At 46.7% G+C, this 9,316-nt stretch overlaps 1 long non-coding RNA gene across 1 annotated transcript; it reads left to right on the top strand.

Annotated features, from left to right (window-relative positions):
• Positions 1–93: 93 nt before the first annotated feature.
• LOC134464163 (uncharacterized) lies at positions 94–2,540 on the top strand. The gene is made up of 2 exons (XR_010037851.1): positions 94–232; positions 482–2,540. It is a non-coding gene; the product is annotated as an uncharacterized LOC134464163 (long non-coding RNA).
• Positions 2,541–9,316: the final 6,776 nt, after the last annotated feature.

Below are 9,316 nucleotides of genomic sequence, written 5' to 3'. Positions count from 1 at the left end.
GAGAGGAGAGATGGTGGGATGGGGGAGGGGAGAGGAGAGGGGAAGAGAGGGAAAGGCAGCAGCTGGGGGGGGGGTGTTGGACACCAGGGAAGAGGTAGCAGAGACTTGGCTGAGTGTAGCAAGGAGATGAAAAGAGAGGAGGGGGGAGAGGAGACGAGAGGAGACATCGGGGATAGTGAACCTCAGGGAAGTGTTGAGCAGGGTTGGTGGCACGACATGGGACGAGGGAGAGGTAACAGGGAGGTGTTAAGGATCCTGTTTTAGGGATGAGGAGGCACCGGGACTGGTAGGGTAAGGGGCGGAAGCAGTGGCGGAACAATTGCACACTGGGCCCCAGGGCAAAACACTGATAGGGCCCCCCCAATACAGCCTGCCAAGGTCACAATAGGGCCCCCACTATCAATACGGGAGGGCCCTGGGCCCAGGGGCAAATGCCCTGCTCGCCCCTCCTATAGCTCTGCCAGTGGGCGGAAGTGACCAGAAGTAAGAGGTTACAGGGTGGACAAACAGCAGAGGTTATAGAGGTCAGGGGTCAGGAACGGGACAGGGTTCCAACATCAAACGTTGAACAACAAGTGGAGACATGATAAGGCTCAGGATGGACGATACGGTAACAGGACTCAGAGGAGCTCCAAAATTATACACGTTACAGATGAAGAGGTAACAGGGGGGCAGGTAAATTGGGCTTAGGGGTTTCACTGTGGGCAGACACGTTTTCCATCCCGTTTGGGGACGGATGGAAGTGGTAACAGGGTTCAGGAGGGACATTTCCAAGATGGAGGGAAAAAATTACAGCCGGTTTCTGGAAGGACATTTTATGGACAAACCAAAAAAAAAAATAGTTTCTAAAATGATATTTGAAAATCGTGGTAATGGACAGAGTTACTAGAATGACATTTTAGGATTCTGATAAGGGACAGTAGAAGTAAGAGGGCTTTCCTTTGGCTTCGTGTGGACATTTCATGCTCCCTCTTATGAACGAAACGAGTACCCTGTAATTTATCAATACAAACACTCCTGTTTTAAATGGGGTTAATCAAAACACTAATCTCTCTGGTATCTGAAAGTGATCATTTGTTTGTCCCTATAGCCACTGGCTGATTTTTTTTCTTGCTGTGAAACGTGTTGTGCAATCATCATATTAATTCCCATACTACGCTTGCAGTTCACTTTTTTTGCTTAGCGATCTGGAGGTCGGCCTCTGACCATGTGCTGCTTGCTGCTGGTTCAAATGGCTCTCACTGTGTTGGCTTGTAGACTATCAGCCATTTGACACATATAATGCATTGTGTGTTAAACAGTTTATTGTGTATAGCAGTGGTTTTCAACCTGTGGGCCGGGGCCCACTGGTGGGCCCTGAAGGTATTCCAAGTGGGCCTTGAAATAATTTTCTAAAAATTATAATCACATTTTGGTGTGTTGCTGTTAATTTATTTGAGTTTTATTCGTAATTGGGTCAGAGGTGGGCCCCGAACATTTCTGACAATTTCGAGTGGGCCCCAAGTTGGAAAAGGCTGGGAACCCCTTGGTGTATAGTGTATGTCTATGCTCTCAGCTTCTTGAGTTAGCCCCTACCTAACCCATGCCTTTTCAGTTTGCTCAACCCTGTTCAAATTGTGTTTGGGTTGGCTCAACTCTTTGCGTTCAAGTTCAAGCTCAAATCTATGCAATTTGAGTTACAGTAGCTCTACCATTTTCAGTTGAGTTAGCTCAAGTCTATGTGTTTGAGTTAGCTCAACCCTATCTGTCTGAGTGCGCTCACCCTGTCCTCAACTGAACTAAACACTAAGGTGCCTCCTGATTTTCCTGTGCAAGACGAGAGCGTTGCTCTATGAAACTGTGTTGGAGCTGCCGTGTGCAGAGACAAACTCATGGACCTACAGAATAGATCAAAACCTGCACAACTTGGCATTGCACATTGTCCCCCTAATGCAGGGGTGGGGAACCTATGTAATGAGGGCCGTTTGCGGCCCTTGAGCTTGTCTTATCCGGCCCCGATATAGTTTTAATGTATACAGCTTCACATGAAATATGACTTATTTTGTAAAGGAATCTTAGAAATTACGTTCGCAATACACTGAAAGTTATATTTCAGGGGACCTAGAGAAGGTAGAGTGTGTTTTAAAGGTCATCAAAAATCAATCAAAATGCCTACAGTATGCTATCTGCATTTAGACAGATGGTCCCAGTCTAAATTGTGATTAGATTGATAAGGTTAACAGAAACAATATGAAATGGAAAAGGCACACACACTCTCACTCTCCCTGCTCACTGTGTTACGTTTGCAATGATGATGATGATGACGGTGATGACGGTGATGAAGATGCGTTGTTCATGCGTGAAGCTTTATGACTTGTTTCCTGTAAATAGTTGTATGATGTATAAACTACAGTGTGTGTATAAAATAATTAAAAAGAGTTAACTGTGTTCATTCCTGTCACCCTCCATAGCAGTGTGTCTATGGGACTGATGATTATACTGGTACTAATATTGTATATTTGGACTCATTCACACCATGAATAAACTCTATTTTCCTCCTACGTATGTGGTCTTAGTGTTGGTTTATTTATACATTGTGTCAATGTAGTGGACAATGTTTGTAGTGAATATCTTATTGGAAGAATGTACACAGTGTGGTATTTATACATAAATGAAATTACACTTAGCAGAAGAGTCAACCAACGTAACGTGGAGTTTGTCCCTCGAACGATGTGAGGTTGCTCAAGGGCACTTCATGAGTGCTTGAATGTACGTGTAGATCAGAGGATGGGAACCTTTTTTGAACAAATTCCCTCTTGGTCTCCTCACAAACCTCCCAACGCCCCCTTGACATCATCATAAACCCGACAACGCCCCCCTCAGTATTACAAAATGAAATGGACTAATAGGCCTACCCCCCAATGGTAACTAAGTCCTGCCCCCTCTCAGGTGCATCCCTCCCACCGCCCCCGTTGAGAAACACTAGTGTAGATGGACTGCATTTGGTAGTCCTACATTCTTCTCACTGGTGAGAGACAGTGGGATTTGAACCAACAACCTCCTGACCGAAAGACTTACTCCCCTGACCACAGCTATTTCATAGATGCACTGTAAAAAGAAAAAGGCATGAGTGGAAGTGAAGGTTGTTGGATATTTATTGTACATTAATAATTGTAGCCTAATTGAAATGTTCTGTTGGGCTGTGCTGTGTGGTGTCTTTCAGATGTTCCCCAGTCCAAGTCAGTAGGCACTGTAGTTTTGCATTACAACCTGAGGGGGGCGCTCAAGTCGAACTCTCGGAAAAGAAGTCATTCAGATCAGAGGCGTGCGCTCACTGGCACTACGCTACGGTCTTGGAGAGACTTTCCAAAGGACTCGTATTTTTTATTAGCGCTAATACATGTGAAGGCCTCCAATTGTACTTTTCGTTGCAGCGGTGTCAAGAACGTCTCGTTGTGCCTTTTTGGTTAGAAAACAAGAAAAACAGTGAACGTTTGTTCTGTCTGCGTCTGCTGCTACGTGGCTGGCACGTAAGTGCGTTCCAAAACCCCTTGAGGAGGCAGGGGGTTGTGAGAAGACGGACAGCTAACTTTGATGCGGCTTTTGCCAGGCCAGAAGCCATACACTACGCAGGCTAACTACAATGTTTTCATTGTTGCATTATAAGAACTAACTGAATGCATGCCGTAATGTTACAACAATAAAGTAGTTTCCGGTTCGGCCTGTGAAGAAGTCGAACAGAGGGTTGTTTTGGGTTAGAAAGTTCGGTCATTGAAACGGAGTGCGGCTCAAACATGCCTAGCAATGAGCTGAAGCAGAGGAAAAAAACATCTCAGAAACAACACGACGAGGCCAGCGATGTGGCGAAAACGAACGGCGAAACGGAGACTAAAAAGCTCGACGAGCAGAAATCTTGTCCGCGGGCAAAAAGTTCTTCATGTTTTCCTGAAGTGAGGACGATTGTGTGTCTTTTCTGCGTCTCTGCGTGCGTTGCGCTGACGTGGTGAGTAGGCTACCCCTGTACCCCATTGGCTGCCACTGCCACATCTGCAACATCTGTAGCCTAGTGCTATTCTCTGCAATTGCCTGCTGCTCCATGTTCCCACATTTTTAAGAAATTATTCAAATATAGACCCTATATTTTTTTTACAATTTCATGTCCCCACATTTCCGACTAAACTAAGAGAATGTGCCTTTGGAACATAGGGCCTACATTTTCATAAATTCTTAGAAATGTGGGAACATGGAGCAGCAGGAATATGCTGTGGGACCAATGAATGGACTATGGGAGCAATGGGTATAAAATGATGTTAAAACCCTTAGTGATGTGGGCCCAATGGGCTTTGAGAACAATACACACGCTCCAGTCCAAACTTTAAGGCTAGTTGTTAATACTCTCTTATCTTCCCATTGGCTACCACCACTACCCCATCTGCAACATCTGTGTATTCTCTGCGGCTGTCCTGAATTATTAGAATAGCTCACTAGGTCCTAACTTTCAAGGCTAATAGTAAATACTCTCCTATCTTTACTCACACAGGCTGGTAATACAACAGAATGAGCGCCTTGCTGAGGTCGAGAAGAACTACAGTCTGCTTCACAGCAGAACAGCCGCATACTCGGAACTGGAGCAGAGAGTGGAGAGAGTTTCTGAAAAGGTAGGTGGCTCCTAAACAAAGGCATCTATTGTGACAGCGACACTAAAATGCAATATGGATCCCCTGGGTCTGAAATAAAGAAAGAATTTAATTGCATTAAAACGTGTTTAATGGGGAGGCCCATGTTTAAAATGGGTCCACAGTGCATTTTCAGACTGAGTACAGTTGTCTCTCAAAAGTAACACATCCACAGTGCAAATGGGACTTAAAATACAGTCATAAAAAACATAGCCTACACCTACAGTATGATTGTTGCTAAATGTGTGAAATACCAAATGTGGCACTTGCCACTGGCCTGGGTCCAGGACTCTCCTGTATTGGTGATGGGGACCCTAATGCTACTTTGACAGGCTGTATGCGGGGGCCTTATCAGTGTCTTGCCTTGGGGCTCTGTGTGAAATTGCTCGGCGCGTCATTGATTGCGTTATAAGTCGTGACAGGCCTGAGCCTCAACTTTGGCATTATTACTACATTATTACTTTTATTTTTTTTTTTTTAAAAATGATGGGGGGGGCTTATTGGCCTTTATTATCACAGGACAGTGTGAGAGTACAGTAGACAGGAAATAATTAGGAGCGAGCGATGGGGCAGGGCTGGGAAATGACCCTGGCTGGACTTGAACCGGGGTCCCAGTGGGCAATATAAGCCCAAATGTGGGGGCTTAGCACGCTGCGCCACAGCGCCCCCTGCATTATTACTTTTCAAGTGGTGGTTATGTAACATGGGACCTATGTAAAATCATATGGTAGTGTTGCACTTAACACTATAATTTCACTTCTACCTCTGCTGTTGCCGCGTGTGATGGCTGCTGCTGCTGCTGCTGCTGCTGCTGTTGTGGTTGCAGCTGGACGCTTCCCGATCCCGCCTGCAGGGGGCACTCTCCTCCATCCCCACGGCAACCAGGCTGCTGAGCGAGGTCGCCTCTCTACGCTCCGTCGTCACGGCGATACAGGCGTCTGAGGGCGACGGCGACAGCAGTGACGTCACTTCCTCCTCCATCCAGGAAGTCAACGCGCGCTTCCTCAACGTGACCGAGGCGTGGCAGTCGGGGCTGGCCGCCGTGACCTCCGACCTCACCGCGCTCCGCGAGGAGTCCCGCGCCTCGCACGTCCGCGCCACCGACGGCGTGAACGAGTCGGAGCGCCGCCTCCGCGCCCTGACGGAACGCCTCGAGGAGCTGCAGGACAGCACGCGCCGCAACGCTCGCGTCTTCGAGCGCACGGAGGAGGACGACGTGCAGCAGGCGCGGCGCCAGCTGGACTGGACCTCGGAGCGCGTGGCGCACATGGACGGCGCCGTGACGCAGCTGCAGCGGCGGGACCGCGAGCTGGCGGAGCGTCTGGAGGAGCAGGAGGCGCGGCAGCAGGAGTGCCAGGAGCACCTGCCCGCCGTGGAGGAGGCCGTGCGCTCCATCCTCAGGCTGACCACCGGGCTGCAGGCGCTGGAGAGGAGGGCGGAGGAGCTGGGGGGGGAGCTGATGGGCCTGGAGGACAGCATGCTCAGGGGACTCACACAGACGCTCGACATCAAGCAGAGAGTGGACACACTGGTGAGGAGGAGGGGAGCAGGGGTGGGACAGGGGACAGTCACGGGGGACGAGGGGGGACAAGTGGGACATGGGGACACATTCATGGGGGACACTGAGGTACATGTGGGACAAGGGACTCTGATGGGGGACATTGGAGAGGAATTGGGACATCACACACTGATGGGGGACATTGGAGGACATATGGAACATGTTGACAGTTTCACGGATGACGATGGAGGATATATGGGACAAGACACTCTGTTGGGCGATATTGGAGGACACATGGGAGAGGACACATTCATGGGACGAATGGGACATGGGGGACAGGCGGGGGGGCAGGAGGGCTTTGGGGGACACGGGACACGCGGACACGGACAGGGCTTTGGGAAGCAGATCGACGCCATGTTGGAGACCCTACGAGAGATGGGGAGCGAGGGAGTAGCGGCGGCGAACGTAGAGAGAATGATGGAGGGAGGAGGAGAGGAGGCGGAGAAGGAGGTGAAGAGAATGGAGGCGGTGGAGGAGAAGAGTGAGATGCTGCTGGAGACTATTCGTAACATGGAGAGAGAGAGCGAAAGAATGCTGGACGCCCTTCTGAAGATGGAGATGAAGAGAGACAGTCGAAAAGAGGAGGAGGAGGAGGAGGTGGAGGTGAAGAGAGACAGTGGAAAGGAGGATGAGGAGGAGGAGGAGGAGATGGATGAATTCATAGCAACTGAGGAGGAGGAGGAGGAGTCTCCGGGTCAGCAGCAGGAACTTCCTGCTTCCAGTGACGTTGATGTGTGATGTCATCATTCTGCGCCACCCATGGCATAAAGAGTGCAGAGATATGAACAAATTTTTTCTTACATTTGGAAATCAGAAATGTATTTTATTCAGACACAAATAACACACTTTTCTCCTCCCTTTGAGTCTCCCATAACAATGCCTTTAGTGTTCAGAGCATTTGAGCAGGTGTTATTAGTTGTGAGGAGATCCATGATCATGAAGGAATTGAGTCCAATTTCTCACGCAAACCAACATCCGAAATTGCGTCCGAATTCTGACGCTTTCCCTGCTGTCTAGAGCACATCATGGCTTCTGATTGGTCTAGCTTCAAACACGAAAATGCTGTGCCCTTACCAAAACCATCCCTAAACCTTACCTGTCAGTAATGTCATTTTTTATATAGTTTTTTTATAGAGTTTTCTACTTGTGCCCTGACAAAAAACACATCCCTAAACTTAACCTATCCCAGGGACGCGCCCATTGTGTAGATGCCATGTTCAGCCTTTTTGGCGTGGCCCAACCCTGGGTGCCACTGTGTTTGGCCAGTATATAATGATATTTCTCATAGATGTTAACGCTAATTAATTACAGGAAATTGTGCGTATTGCCTGGTCACCGATTGATGGCTGTAATATGCCGGTTAAAGATGATGGCAATCTGACCTCTGCAATTCGAAGTGAGCGGTCAAGGTCACCGTGGTATTAAGTGTTCATATCTACGTATGTAAACAGTGTTCAATTCCTGGCTCTTTTGTAAAGTACACTCGCCTCCAAAAGAGTTGTCGCCTATCCATCTGTTTGGAATAACAGCTAATAACCTGACTTTCAATTAATCACTTGGCTTCAGAAGTCACTCATATGAAAGCTACAACCCTCCCGAATGAAAATGTATGCACAAAAATAAATTTCATGCACCAAAGACAGATTGACCCTTTATTGAACACAGACAGGGCAGATTTTCACAAGACAAAAGTTTTGTCGCCTATGGAACATAATGTGAAAATGAGCAGATAAGTCACTTCAAAACACTTCAAATACGCAGATTGGGTGTCATACTTAATCACTGAATCACTCTCACCTCTCCAGAAAATCGACTTTGGCCTTAAGTGTATGTTTAGGGTCATTGTAATCATGGAAAGCAACACAATGAAAATCAATGGAGTTCAATGAGAGATGGTGACATATTCGCTATTCGTAGAGCAATACATGTTTAACATCATGATTTAATCAATGACAAAAGCCCTCAAACACCTGCAGCATGCATGCAGCTCCTCATAAAAGCTGTATCTGTACCATGTTTCACTTTAGGCACCATTTCTCTTTTTTCATATTCTTCATCTCCAACACCATATAGTTCTGATGCTATCAATGGTTGATCTTGGGCTCTTGATTTCAGAGTATGAGTCCCATTAGCCTTCATTTTTGTCAGAATTAGGCCTGACATACTCTTGGCTGGCTTTTTTGAGACAGGGCAGTGGGAGAGACTTCTTTGGTGTTAAATGTGAAGAATTTGGAAAAAAAAATACATGGTGCTTAAAGTCAAACATGGGAGGGATACAGCTCTTATGTGGAGCTGCATGCATGCTGCTGGTGTGTGAGGGCTTTTATCATTGATTACATCATGAAGTTAAAAATGTATTGCTCTACGAATAGCAAATATGTCACCATCTCTCATTGAACTCCATTGATTTTCATTGTGTTGCTTTCCATGATTACAATGACCCTAAACATACACCTAAGGCCAAAGTTGATTTTCTGGAGAGGTGTGAGTGAACCAGTGATTAAGTATGACACCCGATCTGCATATTTGAAGTGTTTTGAAGTGACTTATCTGCTCATTTTCACATTATGTTCCATAGGCGACAAAACTTTTGTCTTGTCAAAATCTGCCCTGTCTGTGTTCATTAAAGGGTCAATCTTTCTTTGGTGCATGAAATTTATTTTTGTACATACATTTTCTTTCGAGAGGGTTGTAGCTTTCATATGAGTGACTTCTGAAGCCAAGAGATTAATTGAAAGTCAGGTTATTAGCTGTTATTCCAAACAGATGGGTAGGCGACAACTCTTTTGGAGGCGAGTGTATTGTTATTTATGCTGCCTAAGGAAGAGAAGGGTTTTCTACATTGGATTGTAAACAGACTATATGCCTGCTGTATGTCCCAACTTTCCTATGATGATGAATGTTTATATATTTTTATTTTGCTGTCTTGTGTCTTGTGTATCTGCCTATTTGCATTGCCCTGGTTGTTACCGTGTACGTATTCTGTATTGTAAACTGCTGCAAGATATGCACTGCACCCTCCTATAGCTATCCACGTCATCATTACCACACACACACACACACACACACTCTCACACACACACACACACACACACACTCCATT

This window comes from Engraulis encrasicolus, chromosome 15 (assembly GCF_034702125.1).
Source record: "Engraulis encrasicolus isolate BLACKSEA-1 chromosome 15, IST_EnEncr_1.0, whole genome shotgun sequence".
Taxonomy (NCBI): domain Eukaryota; kingdom Metazoa; phylum Chordata; class Actinopteri; order Clupeiformes; family Engraulidae; genus Engraulis; species Engraulis encrasicolus.
Note: the sequence above shows the minus strand (reverse complement) of the source record. Positions and strands in the feature narration are given on the sequence as shown.